The 27,396-nt window shown below is 38.6% G+C and overlaps 1 pseudogene across 1 annotated transcript; it reads left to right on the top strand.

Moving 5' to 3' along the window:
• The first annotated feature begins 20,579 nt into the window (after positions 1-20,579).
• LOC111545401 lies at positions 20,580-21,290 on the top strand (annotated as a pseudogene). The gene has a single exon (XR_002732438.2). The product of XR_002732438.2 is annotated as a 60S ribosomal protein L10a pseudogene (transcript).
• The last annotated feature ends 6,106 nt before the right edge of the window (positions 21,291-27,396 follow it).

Below are 27,396 nucleotides of genomic sequence, written 5' to 3'. Positions count from 1 at the left end.
GGCAGACAACTGCTACCAGAATAGGCCAAGGCCAATTTTTGAGCTCTGTAAAGTGTGCCTCTGCCTCCAATCCCACCTCCTCTCTGTCCCAGCTCCTTGCTACCTAACACCACTCCACTCTCCCAGCCTTTCAAGTATTTGTTCATGCGCACTTGTGCATTGCACACATGCCAGACCCAGTGTTCTTTAGGTATGGGTGACTACCATGCCCAGCACAGAGATTGCCACATTGGAGGCACTCAGCATGGGTTAAACAAATAGCCCAATATTCTTAATTTCTCCATTATATAAACATGCCTTTCAGGGAGACATTTCCCTTTCAATTCAGGGTTCAGGATTCAGATCAGCCAACCACATATCCCCTTGTCCAGCTGACTTTTTAAAGCAGGACAAATAAGTAAATTTTGTGGGTTCTACAAGGACACAATCTTTTTGAATATATAAGATATATATATATATATATATATAGCATATATAAGATATATATGTATCTCAAAACAGACTGATCACATAATTTTTGAGTCAAGAATAAAGAAAAGAAAATCTTGCTTTTGTCACTGTTTGGAATGAGATACTTATTTAGTGAATGCAGGTGCAATAGACAACTGAGGTAATTTGCACCAAACAGAATAAAACCTGTTTTGCTTTTATTGCAAAGATTGCTGTTGGTGTTTTAAATAAATCCTCCGGAAGAAACTTCTTCCTTGTTCCTGTGATACTGTTTTCTTTTTAAACTTTGTGACTGTGACACTTAATACATTCTTTCCTAAATTAAAATTTCTCATGGTAGTTTATCTCTCTGTTTTTTTTGTTTTTTTGTTTTTTTTTTTTTTTAAGATGAAGTCTCACTCTGTTGCCCAAGCTGGAGTACAATCTTGGCTCCCTGCAAACTCCACCTCCCAGGCTCAAGTGATCCTCCTGCCTCAGCCTCTCAAGTAGCTGGAACCAGACACGTGCCACCACACCCAGCTAATTTTTGTATGTTTGGTAGAGATGGGGTTTCACCATGTTGCCCAGGCTGGTGTCAAATTCCTGAGCTCAAACGATCCACCCACCTCGGCCTCCCAAAGTGCTGGGATTGCAGGCGTGAGCTACTGCACCCAGCCAGTAACTTTTTTCTTCTAATGGATTGTAAATTTCTTGAGGGTAGTAGTCTCATTTCCACATGATCCTAGAACAGTTATAACATCTAGGAGATGGTAGTTGCTCAATAAATATTGGTTAAATGTGCAAGTAAATGACTAGTTCCTAAAGGGAACTTTGCCCCTTGGTGTTACTCTGTGTATGTGTGTATGTGTGTGTGTGTGCATGTGTGTGTGCGTGTGTGCGTGTTTCTTTCCCTGTATAAAAGCTCAGTTTGAGCATAATTGAGAATCAAAGCTAAGCTATGCAATATGAATACATTCTACATCATGATTCTTTGTGAATATATTAAACTATTATCTCACACTACTCAATACATTGAGTAGTCACCAGCAGCAGGTACCAACAAAGATACCTTTCTGCAAATGCCAGCTGTCACCTCCCTCTTGGTCACCTTGTAATCACCTTGCAGTCTTGACTGACGCCCAAACTTCTGGATCATAGCCCACCATCTGGACTTTTGCCTCCTCCAAGTGCATTTGCCATACTGAGCTGCTGCTTAGTGGTTAATTAGTAACAGTGACTGGAACAAAATGTCCTACTCATGATTATTTAAATTATAAGTGCTTTTATCCTCCCCAAACAGCAATAATTGCCAAACACCCTTCATTCCAAGCTTATCTAATTCTCAGTTTACCAATGTGTTACTTACACATTTAGAATAAATATTCTTAGCGGTTTGGTCAGAGAAATATTCTTTCTTTAAGTTTTCAGGAATTACATTTTCAAAAGGAAACACCGAAAGAGCAAACAAAATCATTGAATGGTTAAGGTCAGGGCTGGAATGTTCCAGACTTGCCAGCCGGGCCTAGCCAGCTGCCCCTGACTTTCCACACATCAGCAAGTTCCCCTCATAAAAGGTTTACAGCTCAAGCCAAGCTGGTTTCAGACAGAGTTAAACCAACACCGCACAAAGAAATGAAGGGAAAACAGTGTGAGACCAATTAAAACAAATTGGTAATGAAAGCAACAGCTGGATGTCAACATGTTCCACTCTGTTATTGGCATGTCAGTGGGGTGATTTTTAGAGAAACTGGTGCTGTCAGAAAGAAAGGAGAGACCAGTGCACTAACGGGTCAGCATAGGCCTGTAACTTACCAAATACATTCATTCCTGTCCACTCGCCCCAGAAAGCCACCTGCACAGATGAAAACCCGTGTGTGCAAGAAACTTTTCTCTCTTCTAAAGCCTCCAACTAAACTATCACCACAGGGAATAACATCTCTTCCACCTTAATGCTAAACTCAGAGCTCATTTGGCAAATAATGTCGTGACAGTGTGAGACAGCCAGTGCAGCATGAAAAGCACCGGGAAGCCAGATGACCTGGGTTCTGGGTCTAGTACTGTCATTACAGCCTTTGCCCTACAACATCCCAAACACCTGATCTGTGAAGAGGTGAATATACAGTCTTCCCCTTGTATCCCTGGAGAATTGGTTTCAGAACCTCTGTCAGATTTAAAATCCATGAATGCTCAAGTGCCTTATATAAAATAGTGTGGTGTTTGCATATAATCTATGCACACCTTCCCATATACTTTAAATTATCTCTAGATCATGTATAGCACCTAGTACAATGCCAGGTAAACAGTTTTTAAACTATACTGTTCAGGGAATAATGATGAAAAAGTCTGTACATGTTCAGTAGCAGATGCAATTTTTAAAAAATTTTTTCAATCCAGGGTTGGTTGAATACAGGGATGCAGAATCCACGGATACGGAGGGCCAAATGCACTGCCTTCTTTTGCCTGCTCTACATGGGTGTCATGAAAATGACATGAGAAATTATACATGCAGACAGTTTAAAAATTGAACACATTACCCAGCGAATAAAGATCTCTTCTTAAGTGGCTGGCTGGAGTATTTTTGAAAAACAGTTTCATAACTGTTGTAGAGCATGTAATGGCAAATCTAGTATTGGACCACTTGCTTCTTCCCACAGCACAGGGTAAATCTAGGACCATATGACTGCTGAGAAACGGTATGTCAGGTGTAATATCCTACATTGGTTGAGTGCCTATGTGCTAGATCTTATAATCATTTCATCAATAACAAGTCTCTGAATTAGGTATTAGCATTCCACTTTACAGATAAAGAAATTGAGGCTCAGAGAGGTTAAGTTGCACAAAGTCACACAGCTCTTCAGTTAAAAACGCAGAACATGAACCATAAGGCGTTTGCTTTTGTTTTCTTTCTTTTTTTTTTTTTTTTTTTTTTGATACAGAGTCTTCCTCTGTTGCCTAGGCTGGAGTGCAGTGGCGCAATCATAGCTCACTGCAGCATTGAACTCCTGGCCTCAAGGAATCCTCTGAAGTAGCTGGGACTATAGGTATGCACCACCACACCTGGTTGGTGGTTTTTTTTTTTTTTTTTTTTTTTTTGTAGACATGGGTCTCGCCACATTACCCAAGCTTAAAGCCTTTGCTTTCAACTACTATGCTGTTTCTGCCTTCATTGTCCTCATCGTAACACAACAGGATGTTGAAATGGAATTACACTCCAAAGGCCAATAGCAAACTAATATGTGTGAAGATACTAAATCTGAACCACTTACTAGGATCAAGCCTGGGATAATTTGGGTTACCACTCAAGAAGACAGTTTTTAGGGAATGCACAACCAGATATCATCACATGTGGAGCCCAGAAACTTAGGTGGCCAGTTGAAGGAAACATCCCACCCCTTCCTAAAAAGTGGGTCCTTTCTGGAGAAGTAGTGTATTCCATAAATTTAGGAAAGCATCTCATGAGACAGCAACATCTATGAGGAATCCAGAAAGGGCAATGTGTCAGTTCAAAAGAGTATAGTCAACAAAAATGTTTTCTACCATATACTTCTCCATCTCCTTGTGGAAGTCAGAGGCTCCCTATTGAGAAGGAATAGATAAGAAGTAAAGGACAATGGGGATGGGAAAAAGGAAAAATCATCCCACCACGGCAGGTCTCAACTGAAAAAAGGGAGATTTGTGAACTTGGAATTAAGTAAGGAATTTTTATTACACTGGAGGATTTATTTTAATTACTGTTCTTGTGACCACCTTAAACTAAGGATTTTTTTTTTAAACCTACCATATCCAGAAGGCTGAGTAAACTATGGAAACTTCCCACATTTTCATTAAATATCATGAAAAAATCAGGCCCCTGAGGGAGTCTGGAGTCAAAGAAGAGAAAAAAGTTTGGTTGCTTTATGGATTACTCCACTCTTTTAAATTCTTTTAGAGTTACAGTTCCCTGGACCTAGAAGTGAGTGGAAAATGTCTAGGGCTTAAGAAATATTTTTGTCAATGGAGACATACAGCATGGCTTGAAATAGGTGTTTTAAGGGATGAATATGTAGGAAAAGAAAACATAGAATCAGGAATAATTTTCTACAGATGTTAATGCATCCCCAGTCCAGAGCCAAGTTCACTGAAATGTGTGGACCTCCTTTATAGATGATCCCACAGCCTATGGCTCTGATAAAACAGCTAGCCTGCCCAGTCCCTTGAAAGGCTAAGTGTCCTTTGGGTCCCTGTCTGCCTCTTCCTCTTTTGCCTTCTCCCTGCTGTCCTTTGGAGAGTTGTACTTACTTCTATAGGTTGTCAAGGGTAAAATGAACCATGGAATCATTTCCCAGCCAAGAATATGTTCTTACAGACCCTATAGTCGTGCATCAGTGATTGCAATAACTAGAGATTTACAGAATAAAAAGAAAACTCAGCACAAATAAAGTCTATGCCAGTTTAGTGGTGGGTGATTGTGAATCCAAGCAGCAGACTGGCCAACATTTGCTGGTCCCCTTACGCTGCCAGGAAATGAGAAGTGACATATTTACATGCAAATAGGAAGGAAACCGAATAAAATTCACTTACAGAAGGTGAAACTATAAATATATATGTGTATGTATATGTGTGTGTGCATATATACATACATTTATATATATACACACACACACACATATATACACATACACACCCTAGGCAACTTCAGTCATACGTTAAAACAGAAGTAAAGGGAATTATTCCAAAGGTATAATTTAGGTGCATAACTGTTCATTTCTCTCATATACTCAATTCTATCATCAAATAATTAGTGATTACCAAAAATATAACTTTAATAATTTACTGATATTATAAGCTTAATGACGATCAAGAGACACTATCATCTTTAACAGTCAGCCTGCTACTATCCTTGGAACCAAAGCCCTGGCTACAGGCAAGTTACAGATGTTTTCAATCCTCCTTCCAGATTTTCTTCAGAACAGGGCTTTCTACCTATTAATTTTTGATAGCACAGAATTAATAACTTTCCTGAGTGGGAATAAAAAATGACATTTAGCGGCACCTACAATGTGTGTTTATCATTCATTATTTACTTCTCACAGAAGCCCTATGAGGTATCCAATATTATTATCCCCATTTGTAGATGAGAACATTGGCACTCAGAGAAGTTGTGTCATGCCTAGTACGGGCCAAGCTGAGATCAGAGCACAGGCCCCTTGAGTGCAATTGCAGGGCACTTACTACTAGCACCTTCCAATGTCTTTTTCCTCACAAAGTAACTCAAATATAGGCCCAGTGTTCACCTCAGTGGAGGAGCTGATGCAATTGTTCACTGGTGGCTCTAACCTCTTCATCCACGAGCCCTTTGTCACCTCATTGTTTCTCCTTTCTCAACAAGGGCAAATGCCCTTATCATTGGGTAATGCTGAAAGTGAGAATCCTTGAAGTGGTCCAGGCAGGGTTGGCTTCATGAATGGGCAACCTGTACAGTCTCACAGGACCCTACATCCAAAAGGGTTCTGGGCTTGTTTTAATGCTGTGCTATAACTATATTAGTCCATTTTCATGCCACTGATAGATACATACCCGGGACTGGGAAGAAAAAGAGGTTTAATTGAACTTATAGTTCCACATGGCTGGGGAGGCCTCAGAATCATGGTAGGAGGTGAAAGGCACATCTTACATGGTGGCAGCAAAAGAAAATAAGGAAGATGCAAAAGAGGAAACCCCTGATAAAACCATCCGATCTCATGAGACGTATTCACTACCATGAGAACAGTATGGGGGAAACTACCTTCATGATTCAAATCATCTCCCACCACAACCTGTGGGAATTATGGGAGTCCCTCTCACAACCTGTGGGAATTATGGGAGTACAATTCAAGATGAGACATGGGTGGGGACACAGCCAAACCATATCATTCCACCCTTGGCCCCTCCAAATCTCATGTCCTCACATTTCAAAACAAATTTTGCCGTCCCAACAGTCCCCCAAAGTCTTAACTCATTTCAGCATTAACTCAAAAGTCCACAGTCCAAAGTCTCATCTGAGACAAGGCAAGTCCCTTCCGCCTATGAGCTTGTAAAGTCAAAAGCAAACTAGTTACTTCCTAGATACAATGGGGGTAAAGGTATTGCATAAATACAGTCATTCCAAATGGGAGAAACTGGCTAAAACAAAGGGGTTACAGGGCCCATGCAAGTCAAAAATCCAGTGGTGCAGTCAAATTTTAAAGCTCCAAAATGATCTCCTTTGACTCCAAGTCTCACATCCAGGTCAGGCTAATGCAAGAGATGGGTTCCCATGGTCTTGGACAGTTCCACTCCTGTGGCTTTGCAGTGTACAGCCTCCCGCCCAGCCGCTTTCACAGGTTGGCATTGAGTGTCTGCAGCTTTCCCAGGCAAACGGTGCAAGCTGTTGGTGGATCTACCATTCTGGGGTCTGGAGGACAGTGGCCCTCTTCTCACAGGTCCACTACACAGTGCCCTGGTAGGGACTCTGTGTGTAGGCTCCAACACCACATGTCCCTTCCACACTGTTGGAGCAGAGGTTCTCCATGACCACCTTGCCCCTGCAGCAAACTTCTGCCTGGGCATCCAGGCATTTCCATGCATCTTCTGAAATCTAGGCAGAGGTTCCCAAACCCCAATTCTGGACTTCTGTGCACCCACAGGCTCAACGCCACATGGAAGCTGCCAAGGCTTGAGGCTTCGACCCCTCTGAAGCCACAGCCTGAGCTCTACACTGGCCCGTTTCGGTCATGGCTGGAGTGGGTAGGACACAGGGCACCAAGTCCCTAGGCTGCACACAGCATGAGGGCCCATTTTCTCCTAGGCCTCTGGGCCTGTGACAGGAGGGGCTGCCTTGAAGACCTCTGACACACCTTGGAGACATTTTCCCCATTGTTTTGGGGATTAACTTTCAGCTCCTCGTTACTTGCGCAAATTTCTACAGCAGAAAATTTCTCCTCAGAAAATGTTTTCTTCTTTTCTATCACATTGTCCAACTGCACATTTTCTAAACTTTTATGCTCTGCTTCCCTTATAAAACTGAATGCCTTTAACAGCACCCAAGTCGCCTCTTGAATGCTTTGCTGCTTAGAAATTTCTTCTGCCAGATACCCTAAATCATCTGTCTCAAGTTCAAAGTTCCACAAATCTCTAGGGTAGGGGCAAAATGCCTCCAGTCTCTTTGCTAAAAAATACAAGAGTCACCTTTGCTCTAGTTTCCAACAAGTTCCTAATCTTCATCTGAGATCACCTCAGCCTGGACCTTACTGTCCATATCACTATCAGGCTTTAGGTCAAAGCCATTCAACAAGTCCCTAGGAAGTTCCAAACTTTTCCCCATTTTCCTGTCTTCTTCTGAGCCCTCCAAACTGTTTCAACCTCTGCCTGTTACCTAGTGCCAAAGTCACTTTCAACATTTTCGAGTACCTTTTCAGCAATGCCCACTTACTGGTACCAATTCACTGTATGAATCTGTTTCACACTGCTGAGACTGGGAAGAAAAAGACGTTTAATTGGACTTACAGTGCTATCTATGAACATGGCTGGAGAGGCCTTAGAATCATGGCAGGAGGCGAAAGGCACTTCTTACATGGCAGCAGGAAGAGAAAATGAGGAAGATGCCAAAGCAGAAATCCCTGATAAAACTATCAGATCTCGTGAGACTTATTCACTGCCATGAGAACAGTATGGGGGAAACTGCTCCCATGATTCAAATTATCTCCCACCAGGTCCCTCTCACAACACGTGGGAATTATGGGAGTACAATTCAAGATGAGATCTGGGTGGGGATACAGCCCAACCATATCAGTAACCATCCTGAAATTGTTAATAACTTTATCATTGAACTTATGTTGTGTAAGTGAAGTCAAATAGAACAATGGAGCAAGGTCACAAGCAGAGGACATAATGCAGATCTGCTTGTTCCTTGCCACCAAATTTGCTTATAGCACTGGAGATACCCCATGAGCACAGAATTTTGGTGAACTCACAATGCATGAGAATTGAACCAAACTTCAAACAAATGCTAGGTTCTGAAATGCTAGGTTCTGAGTGTCCCTCCAAAATTCATATGTGGAAACCTAGTCCCCAATGCAACAGCATTAAGAGTTGGGACCATTAAACGGTGATTTGGTCATGAGGGTGGAGCCCTCATAAATAAAATTAGTGCACTTATACAAGAGACCCAAGGGACCTTGTGAGGACACAGTAAGGTGTTATCTATGAACCAGGAAACAGACCCTCACCAGATACTATATCCACAGGTGTCTTGGACTTCAGCCTCCAGGACTGAGACATAAATTTTTGTTGTTTATAAAGTATCCGGTCTATGGTATTTTGTTGTAGCATCACAAACAGACTGGACAGCAAGTATAAGACAGGCATGAACTAAGTAGGCAAGGGCACTCGTCTCAGAGACTATGCTTTCTGTTAGAACCAGAACTTCCTTCAAACCAGAAAGAAGACAATGGGATTCTAAGAGGCACAACAACCAAGGATACCTATCCTAGTCTTTCTCATTCCTGTTACTTACCTATGTTTTGTTTCTTTACCTTTTGGTCCTTTCTTACTCATTTGTAAACCAAGGATATAAAGTGTTGGTAGAATGTATATCCATCAAGTGAAATAAAGAGTTGAGTGCAGTATTTTTTTTATTTTTTTATTCTGTTTTGGTAAGAACAAAATATTTATGTATGAACTATGTAATTTTGGTGATATCACACACAACTTAAATGCCTTTATATTTGCATCATAATTGGCATTGCATAGTATAAAGATGAATGGTAAAATTATTGTTAATTATTTAAAATGTAACTTTTCTCGTCAGGTATGGGAACGACAGCTTGCAGAGTATGTGGTGATGAGAGCATGTGACCTTTTCAAGGGGAAAAAAAAGACAAAATTCAACTTTTCCCTACTTACAATGACATTAAATTGTAAATCAAAAAACACTGTGACAAGTTAAGGGTGAGTGAGACCACCGAAGAAAGAGAAAAACTGTTTATTTCAGTAATCATCATGACCCTTTTTCTGGCTTTTTTTCTGCATTTTATACTGGGTCCAGAAGATTAAGTAGCTGGCCCTAGACCTAGAGAAACACGCATTCTGCAATTTTCAAAATGCAACCTCAGCTTTTCCACCTACTTGACCTTTTGTGGCATTGGTGGGGCCATCAGAACTTAAGATCAACTAAGCCTACAATAACAGACAACTCAGAGAAGGAAGTTTAAAGTCATGACCTTAGCCAGAGAGGGTTGGCATTCTGTTTCTAGAGTAAAACAACTTCTATTTTGCTGCAATCTGTGAAAATAGGAATATTAATCTAGGGAATAGATTACGCTGAAAGATTTGAAATACACATATTTTCCCTCATGGTTTCAAGGTAAGCAGAATAAGGCTTGTATGGCATATTGGAGTTTGGGCTACAAATATAATGACATTGTGTCAGGAAGAGTTGACACTGGTCTTCGGTATGTTCTCATGCAATGGACAGGGAGAGGATACTATAATAATTCAGAGCATGAAACCAGAATGACTCAATTTTGTCTATTTACTGCTCACAGGCAAAAATAGCCAGACATTTGAGGGGTACAACAACAATTTAAAAGAGAAGAAGAGTGCAAAATGGACACCCTATGCTAGATAAGGCCAAAATATTGGACGAGATAACTTAAGTTTTAAAAATAATCGTTAAAAATACTGTAAAAGAGATAAGGGAAGGTATTAGTAACATGAAGCAGGACAAAGCAGAAATCCATGTTCAAAAATATAAAGAACTTAACAGATAAGCTATATAACAAAATATATGTACTAGAATAGCAAAATTATTTCCTGGAAGATCAGATAAAGGAATTCTGTCAAAAGTCACTAAAAATAAATTTTAAAAAAAAGATTAAAAATTTCAAAAGTAAAGTTAAGCTATACATAATAAATACTGGAAATGATAAAACAGAAGAAGAAGAGAAATACTTCTTTAAAAATCAGTGATAGAAATCAAAATTTTTTTAAAGAAAAATATTGGGAAAATATTAAAGAAAAACAAATTTCTAAAAGTTTCTGGAGAAAGCAGTACTTAGAATAAGATGTCAAATTTGTAACAGGCTCAAAAATTGGTGAACACTAGAGACAACACAATGAAGTCATATGTGTAAGTGACTGAAAATAAAGAATTTTGAACCTTTATTTTGTATACCCACCAATACTATTATTTAATTGTGAGGGCTAAATAAAGACATTAACAGACATAAGAGGTTTCAAAAGTTTTACTACACAAAGTCCCTCTCTGGAAAAGTAGAAAAAACATTCAATTAAAACAATGAAGAAATCTGCACACATACTCAGCATTTGCAGGTTAAGTAAATAACCGATATAGTTTATTTTGGTCTAAAAAAGCAAGGACTAGCAGGAAAAAAGTCCATGTGGTCCATAAAAATCCACAAGCAAAACATAAGCACTTTTAAAGTGACTGGGGATTAAGGGAGTGTTTGGGAAAGAAGGTTCTGGAGGTGGAAAACAGATACAGTCTTTTGTATGTTTATTGTGAATATATATTTTCATCATCTACATGTTCCACATTCATGAAGGATATGTCTAAGATCTTTGTGAATCACATATTTGCAACTATCATTAAATTATTACAACATTAAATGAAGAGAAAGATAAATGAAAATGTTAAGTGACATCAAACTGCTAACAATTCCATATTTGGAATATGAAATCAGAAGTCTTGATTCCCTAATTTATGTTTCTGGCATCTGATGCCAGCTTTTTCTCAGGGTCTTTTAGTACCAGTACACCTTAATCTCTCAGAGCTTCAAAGTGAGATTTGAAACTATGAGCCCCTTTAAGCAAACCATGAAGGAGGGGATGATTCCAATGGAATAAGAAGGAAGTGTTCAAACTCTTTTACAAAGCAACTACAACAATGAAACCAAAACCTGACCAGATGGCAAAAAAGAAAAGGATGGTTTAAATCTAAAATTCATCATATTATTAAGAGTTCATTGGACAAAATATATCATGTGATCATCTGAAAATAGGCTGAAAACACATTTGGCCAAATTTAAAACCCATTGTCAAGGTTGTAAAAAACTAATTAGTATTTAATGCATAGTATTCAATAGTATTCAACAATTATTTTGTGAATTAAATATATAACTAATTTACTTATTTGTATATTCTATTTATACATAGTATAAGGCCAGTATTTATATTGATATTAAACTGATATATATGTTTTTATATTTATTTATTTTTGAAACATATAATAAGGGGGATTTCTATATTACTGGTATTCATATACTAAGCTGATATATATATTTAATTAGAAAACATATGTCTATATATGAGTAATATGTACTGATAAAGAAGTTCTATGTTACTAATATATATAAAATTTTAGATATATTTACATGTATATATATATATTATATATATATAACACATATAATGATGTATACTGATAGAGAAATAATTTATTACGTGGGAGAGGGAAAGTATTTTTTTAATTAAGGCTCAAAATCCAAAAGCCATAAAAATATTGATAATTTTAAGCAAAAATTTAAAAAATTCCACTTTGTTCAAAATACGGTAAGGACAGCTGAAAGGAACTCACAAATGGGAAAAATATCTGCAAATCACTTTTTAGATACAGGACTAACTTACTTGATATTGAATAAGAGCACCTAGACATGAAAATAAGATACAAAGAGATAGTTTACCTAAAAGTACATTCATACAAAACCTTGCTCAAATTCACACATGATAAAAGAAATGTAAATTATAACTAAGGGATACCATAGTTTACTTATTATGATAGCAACAAAACTGAAAGTGCCACAATATACTTTAGTAAGACTGTATTGAGACAAGCACTCTTAGATACCACAGGCATAAGTGTAAATACATACAACAACTATAAAAGAAAATTGGGAAATAACAATCAAGCATACAAATTCATTTACTATTGCCCCAGAAATCTCACTTTAGGAAATGTATTCATAAATACACCTGAATCTATTTAAAATGATATATGAATGAGGTTATTTATTAGAAGATATTTTTCAAAAGCCAAAAAATTTAACCACTCAAGTAGGTATCTATAGGAATGTAGTTAAAGAAAATATGATTTAGCTCTAACATAGAATACTATAAAGCTGCAAAAATTAAAAAAAAAATGGAAACTCTGTTCTAATTGACTAATGCTGCAAAACAAACCATCTTAAACTTACTGACATAAAATAACCACTTTATTATTTTCATAAATTCTCTCTAGGCCAAGAATTTTAAAAAGGCCTCGTGAGGACAGCTTATCTCTGTTCCAGGACATACGGGACCTTAACTGAGAAGGCTTGAAGGCTGGGTGTCCTCTTTAGCTGGAGGCTGATTTCATGGGAAGGTTTACTCACTTACATGGTGTGGTGCTTGACGCTGGCTTACGGAACCTCCACTGGGGCTGGAACCACAGCACATTCACAGGGCTTCTCAATGATTGCTTAGGTTTCCCTACATGATGGCTGGGTTCCAAGAGCGATATGCTAAAGACATAGCTAGAAGGAAGCTGCATCACCTTTTATATTCTAGTCTCTTCCCACTGCATCATTTTCTCCATGGTCGCAACTCCATCCAGATTCAAGGAGTGGGAACATGGGCCCATCCCTTGATGGAAACTGTCAAAGTCATACTGGAAGAAAAGCAGGTGGGATTGGGTGCTGCTGTTGCCACCATTTTTGAAAAATGTAATCTGCCCTACTGTGTGGAAAGATTTACAGGATACAGAGTTAGGTCCAAAAGCAAGGTATAGGTCGGTGCAGTAGCCTGAGCTACTCAAGATGTTGAACCAGAAGGCTCACTTGGGCCCAGGAGTTTGAGGCTGCAGTAAGATATGATCACATAACTGCACTGCAGCCTGAGTGACAGAGTGAGACCCTGTCTCTATGAAAACAAAAGAGAAGAATTAAGTTTCGATAAAAAACACTGGAAAAAGACACACAAAACTACCTCCCAAAATTGCTAAGTTCTGTGGGAGGAGTTTGGAAGAGACTGTAGAGAAACAGGTAATGACGCCAAAAGACATTTTCTGCATGTTTGTTGTACATCATTTGAAAAATACTAAATAGTAATAACTGACAAACACACTGACAGACACACATACACACATTTACACACACGTGTATATTATTCTTCCACTAGAATCATTACATGAATTTATGATTTGGGCAAGTTTTTTTTTAAATGCTTACATATGTAAGCCTCCCCGATACCCCCAACCAAAGAGCATGTTTCTTGATCCAAATAAAAAGCTTTATAATAGAAAACTACTTTTTGTTCATTCATACTTTGAACGAACAGGTCAGGGATACTTGCAGTATAAGGCTTGGAATCAATTCTCTTTTATTGCATTTCATTTCCACCTGTGAAAGTTAAAGTATCAGTTGATTGTGAATGTTTAATCTTCCCTCTCTTTCTGTTTATTTCTCTCTGTTTTCCGTCAATCCCCTAAATAAGCAATATTTATTTAGTGTTACCCTGAGCCTTGCTTTTTGCTATTTCAAATGCAACATATATTTTAATCTTCACAACAACTTCGTGAGGAAGGAACTATTATTTTGCCAGTTACACAGATAAGTTTGCAAAATATCAAAATAGACACATTGCATCGTACGTAGTGGAGACTGTGCCTGTGAAGGTTTGGTTATTCTCCAATCTTATTCTCCAATCTCAATTCTAAGACCTCCTTTCCTAATATAGCAGTTAACACTCATTTGGAAAACATTTTAGCAAACCAAGAGGACATTTAGTTGAAGGTAAATCTGAAGAGCACATGAGCTAACCTTCTCAATTACAGAAACAGAAATTAGGTCAGAGAGAAAAAAAGTCATCATGCAAACTTCACACAGCTCCTGGGAGGGGAATCCAGGTCTCCTGACTCCCAGGGCACTGTGCTCCCCACCGCCACAAATGTTCTCCTTCAGAAACCACAAGAATGTACTTGTCACCTAATAACCCTGCCACAACTGCTGTGACAGGTTGTGTTCAAACCAAATCTACTTTGAGGTGCACTTACAACAGAGCTGCAACAGCCCAAGGGAAAGCTGATGAGCAGCACAAAGGGAGGGAAATGGCCCACTTTCTCTGGGCTAGAAAAAGAGTCCTAAGTATGCTAAAACACTTAGAAAACAGCAGTTTATAGATGGTATAGGAGGCTGCTAACAAACAAGTATGGAATTTGAACGGTTTCTATGGGGAATGTGTCCCAGTTACGAAGGGCATTCTAGAGGAAGGCATTTCCGGTGCTTCCATTGTCCATGGACTTCAAGCAGATCCTCACCAGGAATCAATCTGACTGACTGAAGCTAACTTTGAACCTGTCTACTGCCCAGTTTACCCTACGGAATGAAAGGAAGAGTATGCTCCAGCTACAGCATCTCATTAACAGTCAGTGTTCATTCATACATGGAGAAATGTCTTATTGAGCACCTTCTCTGTGCCCTTTACCTTCGCGGGGAAGCAAAGATGAATCAGGTCCCGTCACTGGTACCCAGACCAACACCACAGTATGGATTAAATTACTTCCTCCATCAATGTCAGTGTCATATATGAGCTACTTTATTTATAATCCCTCAATTCTTTAATCAATACAGTGTGAGTGTGTGTGTGTGTGTGTGTGTGTTTTAATTTCCATCTGTGAGTTTAATATTTTAAACACTTTTTTTTGTTTCCATATATTAATCACTGCTGCTGCTGAGCGAGTTAAGAGGCAGGCTTCCACAAAGGAGCTCATGTCAAATCCCTGTAACTAATGTTTCACCTATAGTCAAAGCCCACAATAGGGTTGAGGAGGAAGGGCAGAGGAAAGTACCTGTAGACAAGGCAACAGGAACTGGAAGCTACTTTAGCAGAAATTAGCTTGTGATAGGACAATGAATGGTGCTTTAAGTTATTTATGACTACCTTGTTTTATTGTCCTATGGCAGAATTACACCATGCCAAGATAAACCTATGACTTTTTTGGATTTGACCACCTTAAAGGGAGTGTACCTAAAGTGCTAATTTCTAATGTTAGGGATCAAAACCTGGCTGAACTGTGTGAATAATTAAAATTTCTTAATATTCTGCATATTTCTAAGAAAACATTGCATTCCTGCTTTCCAAGATCTCGAAACATTATTATGTTTGACTCTTCCTGTGTCCAACAGACATCATAAGGCTGGAACACAGGGAAAAAAAAAAGAAGCTCTGTTCCTGCCTAAACCATACAAGAAATACCCAGAGTTATCCCATTGAACATTAGAAGTAGCCCTCTCTCTGAGCTTGAACCAATGTTCCCCTACGTAACTTGTAGATTTTCTTTTTAATGTTTTTGTCTTACAGTAAGGTCCATGAGTTTTCTTCTTTGCAGTATGTATTTTTCTGATGTAACGTGTGTGTGTGTGTGTAAGTGTATGTGTGTGTGTGTATACTACCATGACGGAATATTCTCATATACCCAAAGGTACAGGAAGATGTCATGGAAAGATTACTCCACTATGAGGCAGGGTATCCGAGTATTAATGCCAGTGCTATCACTTCCCAGCTGATTTTGAGTAAGTAATAAACTCTCTGAACAATATTTTTTAAATCTATAAAATGAGGATAATTGAACTCTATCCTAATTTTCCATCAAAAATTTTATAAACAAGTGGGAAACTCATGTGAAAGCCTTTTGAAAACTGTTAATCATAGTAAATTTGTAAAGTGTTACTATGTAAAATAAAAAAAGTTGCAATAAAAATGACGAATTAAAACAAGCTATTACTTTGTTGGTGACGTTTTCCACTTGTCCCATATAAAGTATATTAGACAAGGTTCTCCAGAGAAATAGAACCAATAGTATGTATGCACACATATAGAGAAAGAGAGATTTATTTTAAGGAATTGGGCACCCATAATTGTGGAGGCTTGGCAAGTCCAAAACCTACAAGGTGGGCTGGGAAGCTAGATAACCAGAGAAGAGTTGTAGTTTTAGTACAATGGCAGTCTGTTGCAAGAATTTCCTCTCTTTTGGGACAGGTTCATCTTTTCCTCTTAAGCATTCAACTGATTTCAAGAGGCCCACCTGTAATCTGCTTTACTCAAAGTCTATCGATTTAAATGTTCATTGCATATAAAGAGTACTTTCAAAGAAACATCTAGAATATTTGATCAAATACCTGGGTACTGTGGCCTAGCCAAGTTGACATGTGAAATGAACTATCACAGAGAGTTACTATTTAGATCAACAGACAGTAAGTTCATTGAACATAAACCCTGATTTTTTTTAATTTCCCCCAACCCATGTCTATAGCATCTTGTATAGATAAATGCACAAAAAGTTTCTTGAATGAATGAATGCAAACTAGAAATGGGTCTAGCCCAATATAGTTTCATGGTACCTTTCATCTCCCTGAAATAATTTCTAAATATAAAAACTAAGAGGAAACACTCAAAAGCAAAACTGAATATTCCAAGGGATTGCCCACAAAATAGTTGGAGAGACCATGAAGAACCTTTAGCTTGTTTTTCTTTGGTTGTTTTTCAGGTTCTGAAGTCACTACCTAATTTGTCGCTACCTGGCCCTCTTTGGTATCCCCTTCACTGGTTTTCAAAGTTCATCCCAAATTTCTCTAATTTATTGACCACCCCTTGCTATCAGCATCACATCCATAGCTCAAACGGACCACACGTCATTAGTCTGCCAAAGTCAACCTACCTCAGATTGGAACTTACAGAACTACAGCCTTCAAAGGTCCAAGGAAATCCTGTGTTTTATAATACTTCTATAGGTACTATTCATTGGAGAAAAAATAAATAGAAATGTTGATATGCAATCTCCCCAATGCTACAGCTTGGACTGTCAATGGTATTGACTAAGCTGTGCAAATAATTAACCATACCTTGTTTCTGACTTCCAACTAGGTTTGGAAAATTGTAATTTATTAGGCATGATTAATAAACATTTCATGCTAGCTATAATTTTGTTGTAAAACTAAACATCTTCATATGTTCTTTTTAAAGCACAGGATCTAAAAGAAAATTATTCCCTAAAAAATTCTCAAGCATTCACTGCATTTCATGCCCTGCCGGGTAAATTGATAAACAAGTTTTTAGACCTGGTTTGTCTGTCCCTGCAGCTGTGCTAAAGTAAACACTGGAGTCAGTTTTCCCCAGGGTAAGGGGTTGCAAACCTAGTCTTTGACAGCTCATTGCCCAGGTGAGGGGGAAAAATCTCCCAGGAACAACTAGACACTTCTTTTTTTTCCCCATGGTTGCTGTAGTGATATGAAATAAAAATCATATTCATAAGACCTGAGTATAGGTTCTTCTTAGCCACATACTAGCTGAGTGGCTTGGCCAATTTACAGGAATCTAGAGACAGAGTGATACCTACTTTATAAGTCTATTTTGAGAGTCAGGTGAGCAAATAAGTGAAATAATATTGAAATCTGTAGGACACCACACAAATATATTAGTTTATTATTTCTGCAAAGTTTAATCCATATTTCTTGATACCTAATATGGGCCAGCCCTATGCTATATCTAAGAAAACAGCAATGAAGAAGATACTTTTATAACTAAGACTTCTTGTACTGCCAATATGCACTGCCCCCTTCTTCCAGTTATTAGCTGGGTACTCACTTGCCAGTTAAAGGTTATATGTTTCAGCTTCTCTGCAGTTAGGTGTCAGCCTGGTCAATGGGATGCAAGCAGAAATGGTGTGTGGAATGTCTAAGAAATACTTATTAAAGGTGTGAGGCATGCCTTTTTTGGCATTTTTTTTTTTTTCTGTTCTACTGACTGAAATTTGGATACATTGATTGAAACAAAGGCAGTTTTGGAGAACAATGAGATGTCCTAAAAATGGAAGCATCATGTCATCTCAGGTAAAGTAAACACCTAATCCATATAGGATGGCTTTTAGGACATAATTCATCCTCGCTAAGACAAGTAGGTCCAGCCTTGTTTATCACTCACCAGTCAATCATTGGCTATGGGCTTCCCAGAGAGGGAATATGCCATTTATGGGAAAGGTTGGGATCAGTTCTCCTGAAAAGAGGGGCAGTGAGCTTGGATTACCCACAGAGTAATGGGTGCACTGAAATGAATTTAGATGGAACATTGCAATATCTACAACTATGACTGAATGGAAAGGGGAGGGAGCCAAAGATAATTCATGCATGCAGCAAATGTCAAATGAATATCTATATCTTAGAGACTATTAGTGTCTTCTTCCATATGGGATCATTCTTAGGATACAAACATGTTTTCTAAACCCTACGTGCTCTCCATTTTTATCCTACATCTTCACTCTCTCTGTGTTTGCTTTCTCCGCCTCCATACTTCATATTCTCTATTTAACCTGCTCCTGTCAGGCTCTTGTGTCTGTTCCTCCACTGCACACATTTGTCTCCAAAATCTCACCAAATCAAATGGTCTGTTCCTAATCTTCATATAACTTTTCAACAACATTTGACAGTTATCATTTCCTCTTTGAAATATTTTTCTTTACTTGGCTTCTCAAAACCATACTCTTGGTTTTCCTTCTCCTCTAATGACCACTCTCTCTTGCTGTTCCTTAACTGCATCCTCCTCACAGTGCCTTGCCTCAAAATGTTAGTACCTCAGCCTTCTTCTATTCTCTATTTAAACTCCTTCCTAAACCATCTCATCTAGTCACACAGATTTAAATAGGTTCTTAAATCAGAGTCTTAACCCCAGAACTGCTGACATTTTAGGTCTAATGATTCTTTGTTGCATGAGGCTGTCCTGTGCATTGTAGCATATTTAGCAGCACCTCTGGCATCTGTATGCTTGCTAAATGCCAGTAGCAACTCTAGTTGTTTCAATAAAAAATGTCTCCAGACTAATATCTCTGAAAGGCAAAACTGTCTCCCAGTTGAAAATGACTATTCTAAATTATGATATCTTCCAAATTTTTATTTCAAGCCCTGCTCTCTCTACTGTGCTCGACTCCTAAATCCAACTGCCCACCTGACATCTCCACTTGGAAATGTACCAGGCATCTTATACTCAACATGCCCCAAAGAGACCCCCTGAACTTGTCTGTAGCCTGGTCCATCCTTAATATTTCAAGTCTTGATAAATGGCAACATCATTCTCCCAATTATTCAGGCTTAAAACCTAGGAATCGTCTTTGATTCCTTTCTTTTCTCCAATCCACATTTAATTTGTCTGCAGTCAATCTTGCTTACAATCCAAATCTATCCCAAATTTGACCACTTAGCCCTTCTACTATCACTATCCTAGTCCTTTGTCATCACTTAACCTGGACTCAGGCAGCAGTCTTCCATTTTGTTTCCCAGTTTCCACACTTGCCTTTTTACAGCCATTTCTTTACACAGTAACCAGTGTTCTTTCAAAAATGTAAACCAGATTAACTTCCTTTCCTACTCCAAACTGTCTGAGATCTTCTCATTATACTCAGAAAAAATATAAATGCCTTTTTATGGCTTATCCTGCCCTCAATGATTGGGCAGATCTAGGTCTACATCTAATATTCCTCGTTGCTTTGCTTACTGTATACTCTAACCACATTGACTCTCACTCTGGTCACAGGGCCTTGTCATTGCTAGTCCTTTCTAACTCGAATGTTCCTCCAGTGTTGCCAGGGCTTAATCTTCTCACTTTGTGCAGGTCTGTAATCAAAAACCACTTTCTCACAAAGGTCTTTCCTTATGTATTTAAAACTGCACTCACCAGGGCTGGGCATGATGGCTTATATCTATAATCCTAGCACTTCAGGAAGCCAAGGTAGGCAAAATGCTTGAGGTCAGGAGTTTGAGACCAGCCTGGTCAACATGGTGAGATCCCATCTCTATTAAAAATACCAAAAAGAAAAAGAAAAAAAAAAAGCCAGGCATGGTGGTGGGTGCCTGTAATCCCAGCTACTAGAGAGACTGAGGCAGGAGAATTGCTTTAATCAAGGAGGCAGAAGTTGCAATGAGCTGAGATCACTGCACTCCAGCCTTGGCAAAGAGCAAGACTCCATCTCAAAAAATAAAACAAAATTTGCACTCACCCTAGTCATTCTCTAACTCTGATTTGCCTTTCTTTCTTCATAGTATTTATTAAGACCCAATAGCAATACAGATACTTGTTTTGTATCTCTTTCATTAATGCAAATTCCAGCTCTTTTCCGGTTAGCACGGTGTGAGAAGCCATGAGCAGCAAAGTCTCTCGCGACATCCTGTACGAGGCGGTGCGGGAAGTCCTGCACGGGAACCAGCGCAAGCGCCGCAAGTTCCTGGAGACAGTGGAGTTGCAGATCAGCCTGAAGAACTATGACCCTCAGAAGGACAAGCGCTTCTCGGGCACCGTCAGGCTTAAGTCCACTCCCCGCCCCAAGTTCTCTGTGTGTGTCCTGGGGGACCAGCAGCACTGTGACGAGGCCAAGGCCGTGGATATCCCCCACATGGACATCGAGGCGCTGAAAAAACTCAACAAGAATAAAAAACTGGTCAAGAAATTGGCCAAGAAGTATGATGCGTTTTTGGCCTCAGAGTCTCTGATCAAGCAGATTCCACGAATCCTCGGCCCAGGCCTAAATAAGGCAGGAAAGTTCCCTTCCCTGTTCACACACAACGAAAACATGGTGGCCAAAGTGGATGAGGTGAAGGCCACAATCAAGTTCCAAATGAAGAAAGTGTTATGTCTGGCTGTAGCTGTTGGTCATGTGAAGATGACAGATGATGAACTTGTGTATAACATTCACCTGGCTGTCAACTTCTTGGTGTCATTGCTCAAGAAAAACTGGCAGAATGTCCGGGCCTTATATATCAAGAGCACCATGGGCAAGCCCCAGCGCCTATATTAAGGCACATTTGAATAAATTCTATTACCAGTCAGTGACAAAAATACATTTGTCTTGCTTGTCTTGCATCCTTCAGCCTAGCACAGGGTAGGCACTCAACAAGAAGTTGTTCAATGAATGAATCAATGAATGTTAGGCACTAAAGTAACATTTTTTGCACACTTAGAACTATAATCTATGTTAAGTGTCCTGCAAACATTGTTACATTCAGCAAAAGTCTAATCTGGTAGTATGTTAATTAGTCTGAGCTACTATAACAAAAATACCATAGATTGAGTGGCTTAAACAACAGAAATGCATTTCTCACAGTTTGGGAGGCTGTGAAGTCCAAAATTAACGTGCCAGCAAATTCAATTTCTGGTGAGGACCCTTTTCTGGTTATGGCCTCATATGATGGAGAGATAGAGAAGTAACAAGTTATCTTACGTCTCTTTTTATAACCCATGACATTGGGGATTAGGTTTCCCCTATGAATTTGGGGAGAGATATAAACATTCAGTCCATAGCATGTAGGTACTTTTCTAATCCCCCTTTTCAATATGCAAAAGCTAAGTTTTTTCCAGGTTCTTAGAGATGGAAAGTGGCAGAGTGGTACTTCAAACTCAAGCCCTTTAACCACCATAGTGTATACTCAACCACATTTCTAGCTGGTGGTAGTGCCATCAACTGAATGGTGATGAAGTGGGTGGGGTAGAGCATGGTGGAGTTGAGGATGAACTTAGCCTGGGCTGATTAATTTTGATGTGTTTAGGGGACATTTAAGTAGAGGTGATGAACCCAAAGAATGAAGCCAAAGTCAGGATTAGAGATAAAACAAAAAGATTATTTTTAAAACTGTGGCCTAGAGAGGATTCTCATGTAGAATAAGTTTTAGAAGTCCCCTTAAATAGAGAAAAACGTAAATACTGTCTTGTACCTACGATTAATGGAGAAATAAGAAACATCAACACTTATTGTAAAGAAACACATTCCTATGAGATATTCCCAAAGGAGAATGTCAATTATCACCAGTTATCTTCAGGCCATGTAATGTTTCACAGCTTAACTACTAAAATCTTCACAAGACAAAGTCTCATCATATTAGCTTTCAAAAATTCAAACTTTGAGGGTTTTTCTGAAACTCTAATTTTAAAAATGATCGTAAGTCAACATTTCATAATAAACTTTTATACAAATTTGAAGCTTATTCTGAACTGTATACATACTAATCATTCCAACTTTTCCCTCTGGACAAAAATGAGCTTCTAGATTTGCCAAATTATATTTGAATCTTATGGGCAACCCTAATACTAACTCATGGGCATAATTGCAAAACAAGCCTAACTTCCACCTCACCGTCTCACTTAGAATCGTTAGTGTCATATTTATTAAAAGCTCACTTTTTGCAAATTTTGAAGCATTTTACTCTTTGTTTATATCTATGTGTTTTTATATATAAATAATAAATATATATGTGCATGTGTGTGTGTATGTGTGCATGCACGTACAGATGTACTAGATAGAAACAGTCTCTGCTCTCGTAGAGTTTACATTCTAGGATGTTTCTAAGACGCTATGAGAATGCTATGGTGCACCTGGCAAATGTGTATTGAGTTCCTTTTATCCCCATACCACAGAAGGAAATCAAATTTATCTTTAAAGAACTCGTTTAAAGGCTACCTTTTTCTTTATGAATCTTTTCCTAAGTTCTGATCCAGTGGAAAGAGACAGTTTCCTCCTCTTAAATCCCATAGCAGTTCATTAGTGATTTATCTGTTTATTCAGTATATAGTTAGTGAACATTTACTCTGTGCACAGGATACCCATTCAAAGGCACTCAATGAAAGAACCATAGTACGTAGATATTAGACAACAAATTACATCACCCACTTAGTAAGAGAAGAAGAAGTGATTAAGTGCTCTACATGTACGTTTTTATTCCACAATAGTCCGATGTGGTGGGATTGTTTAAAAGACTGAGGATACAGCAGTGAATAAAACAAAGAGAGCTCCCTTGAAGGTTACATTCCAATAGGAGAACGAGACAATAAACACAAAATAAACATACAGTATTTCAATAAGATATAATAACAATGTTAAGTGCTATGAAGAAAACTGTGGTAGTGAGAAAGAGGATGATAGTGGTCTAATGTCAGATTGAATTGGAGTGGAGTTATGAATGAATTGAAGGGATGGAACAAAGGGTACATCTGAGGGAAAAACATTCCGGGCAGAAGAAAAATAATATTTTTATATTAATTTTATTATTATATAATTAATAATATATTATTTTACATTCCTAATGATTATTATTATATTTATTAAAACATTTATTAAATATTTTTTATATTTAAGTTCTGGGATACATATGCAGAATGTGCCGGTCTGCTACATACATACACATGTGCCATTGTGGTTGGCTGCACCCATCAACCCGTCATCTACGTTAGGTATTTCTCCTAATACTATCCCTCCCCTAGTCCCCCACCCCCCAAAAGGCCCCAGTGTGTGATGTTCCCCTCCCTGTGTCCATGCGTTCTCATTGTTCAACTCTCACTTATGAGTGAGAACATGTAGCGTTTGGTTTTCTGTTCCTGTGATAGTTTGCTGAGAATGATGGTTTCCAGTTTCATCCACGTCCCTGCAAAGGACATGAACTCATCCTTTTTTACAGCTGCATAGTATTCCATGGTGTATATGTGTCACATTTTCTATACCCAGTCTATCATTGATGGGCATTTGGGTTGGTTCCAAGTCTTTGCTATTGTGAATAGTGCTGCAATAAACATATGCGTGCATGTATCTTTATAGTAGAATGATTTATAATCCTTTGGGTATCTACCCAGTAATGGGACTGCTGGGTCCAATGGTATTTCCGGTTCGAGATCCCTGGGGAATTGCCACACTGTCTTCTTTAGGAATTTTACATGTTCTTTTTCCTCTGCCCAGAACATGTGGGTGTAGCTGAAGAGGTGTGAGTAGGAGAGAGAAAGAAAATGAAGTCAGAAGTATAGCTAAGAGGTAGATTCTGCTGTATTTTGCAGGTCAAGTCAAAAAACAATTGGTAGAGTATTAATATAATGCTGTCCTGAATTTTTTAAAAAGTATTCAAATTTTAAGAGGACAGATGTAATACAGTATAATATAGTAGCAAGAAGAACATTATACTTTAATCCAAAAAATAAACAAAAAATATTGAAGGCAAGTAAACATCAGACTTCCTTACATGAACCACATTATTAACATTCCTGAGCCTATTTTCCATGTTGTAAAATGAGGACAGCACTGTCTGAAGGCAGAGGTGAGAACAATGCATTCCTAAAAGCTAAGAGTTAAACCATAAATCTGGCACATATCACATGAAATCTCTTCTATATGAAAAACACCTCAGGAAAGGAAAATCGTTCCCTATGCCAGAAGCAGGAAGGAAAATAATCTGGCTGTTACTATATGATAAAAATCACATATCTCAAGAAAGAATCAGAAAGTGAATCAATCAGCAAGGGGTATAAGAGAACGGAAGGCATAAATTATCAGCCCGCCTCCAGCACCGACTGGAGAACAAAGCGTCCTAGGAAGATAAAATGATGTGAATGTGTCCAATTCTCCTTATCGTTGAGACAGATCTATCAGACCATCAGAGGCTGATGCCTTGAAACACACGAGCTATCCAATCCACTATCCTCATTCTGATGCCACGCTCATGAGCTACCTTCTGATAACTGAACTTCCCAGGATGTTTTTCTACAGGGAGAGAAAGTTCTGATGTGCTGGAAAGGTATATTTCTTTATGTATTACAGCATTGGCTTTCTGGGTTCTACACTTCATTCTCCTGCAGATTTAGTTGATGTGAATCAGCATGTGTAAGTCCAGTACAGCTCTGGAAAACTGACAGTATCTGTTTTCTAAATCTGTAACACAGAGGGGTCAGACCTTGGGCTGTGATGAACTCAGAAGGCTATGCCTCTCGTGGGGGAAGTTGGTAACCAACCAGTCACATACATTAGTTTTAGCTTCTCCACTACCTACTTCAAAAGGATTGTGGGGCTTAGATGAAATAATGTATTTGAAAGTCTTTAAAAACTTGAAAGTTCTTCAGAGGAACCGTGAAAAGTGCCAAAGAGATGGCAAGAGGAACAAACCGAGTGTGTACTGCGCTCCTTGCCCATCTGGCTATTGAGAACTGTCTATGGGATAGAAGACAAACTTCCCGATCTAGGAATAAGCCCATGGAGAATGTCAAACTCACAGGGACAGGTTCAGGTACTGAGTAAGCCACCTTTCCCTGTTTGAATGTTTTTCTTCCAGAGATATAAATTCTCAATTTTCCTTTTAGGAATACAATATTCCAATATAACAATATGCAACCCCCACTGATTCCTTTGAGGGATATATGCCTCTGTATGTGTGTGTGTGTGTGTGTATACACTCTGCGTATGCATGTGTGTGTGTATATATACACACACACACACATATAGATATACAGGTATAGTATCAATGATGTGTCAAGCACCAGGCCCAGCTATATAATTTATAGGGCCCTATGCAAAATGAAAATACAGAGTTCTTTGTTCAAAAAACAATTTAAAAGTGCCATAAAAGGTATTAAAATATAAAGACATTTTCTTTTTTCCACAGTCTGTCTTTTGACTTGTCATGGTGTTTTTCATTTACTTTAAATTCATTCTAAATATGGAAAACATTTTTTAAAATTTTAGCATGAATTTAATTGTCACTCTTTATATTGTACAATGCCAATTTTAAATGAAAATATAAGAGCATGATCTTCTGCACAATTGTTGGAGTTGTGGAATTTGTATATCTCACAGGTTGTACATACATATATTTTTCCTTGATAGAACAGAGGAAACTATACCAAAGAACTCAGCTATTTTTATTTCATGTCTTGATACAGACGCATTCTACCAACACTGTCTACTTTCAGTTCACTGATGAGCAAGAAAGAACTGAAAGGAAAAAGAACTATGAGTTCTTTTCCTTCCCTTCTACCTCATCATTTTCAGCATAAGTGGCTGGCTAATAAAGGGAAATAAAATGAGTAATAAATAATATGATAGGGCTTTTTCGGTCATTTGTTTCTTAGAATGCCATTGCCTTCTTTCTGCCTTTGAAGATAGTTCTGGTTTGAACAAAAAGTATCATGTCTTGGAGCTGTTTGTGCTCTCATTTAATCAGTCATAGACATAACACATTCACCTCGTGCTCACTGAACTCCCACATTTGGGTCCACTAACATTCGGTGCTCATGGGGCATCACAAATACTATGTGCTCACACAGCAGCAGGGAACAGAATGGCCATGCCTATGAAGCATGCCTTCTCTGCTCATATGCAGGCTTAACATTACTAAGAAAAATAAATTATTGGCTAGGTGTGGTGGCTCACGCCTATAAACACAACACTCTGGGAGGCTAAGGTGGGTGGATCACAAGGTCAGGAATTCCAGACCAGCCTGGCCAACATGGTGAAACCCTGTCTCTACTAAAAAACTGCAAAAAATTAGCTGGGCATGGTGGCAGGTGCCTGTAATCCCAGCTACTCGGGAGGCCGAGGCAGAGAATTGCTTTAACCCAGGAGGCAGAGGTTGCAGTGAGCAGAGATTGCACCACTGCACTCTAGCCTGGGCAACAGAGTGAGACTCTGTCTCAAAAAAAAGAAAAAGAAAAAGAAGAAATTATTATGGGTTTTAAGATAGATACAGCAGAACACTAATCTAAGCCTAAGCATGGGATTGTTCTGAGCATGGTACCTTGTGTGCACGGTCACATGTCTATGAAACCAGCCTGGCCAGGTACTGGTTTAAGAAAAAATGCTAAACTTTCATAACAACTGTGTGAAGTTAGCCCTATAATTATCTCTGTTCAGACTGAGAAATCAGGCACATAAAAGTTCAATAGCTCATTTAAGTGCCACTAAGAACTAATAAGTGGCAGAACTGGGATTTGAATCCAGGTTTTTAGGCTCAAGAAACCATGATCTTTACCAATACACAGTAAAAGCATCTCTTTTTTAAATTAAATCTCAAGTTTCCTTGGCTCTTTCTCCCTTCCTTACTTTTCAAAAATCTTTAAAAGGCAATTTATATTCATCATAAAGAAGACCACAGATATTGGGGGTATTTATTGTAATTGACTACAGTT

The sequence above is a fragment of the Piliocolobus tephrosceles genome, chromosome 15 (genome assembly GCF_002776525.5).
Source record: "Piliocolobus tephrosceles isolate RC106 chromosome 15, ASM277652v3, whole genome shotgun sequence".
NCBI classification, from domain to species: Eukaryota; Metazoa; Chordata; class Mammalia; order Primates; family Cercopithecidae; genus Piliocolobus; species Piliocolobus tephrosceles.
The sequence above is the reverse complement of the archived record's forward strand: the minus strand, read 5'-3'. Positions and strand labels throughout refer to the sequence as shown.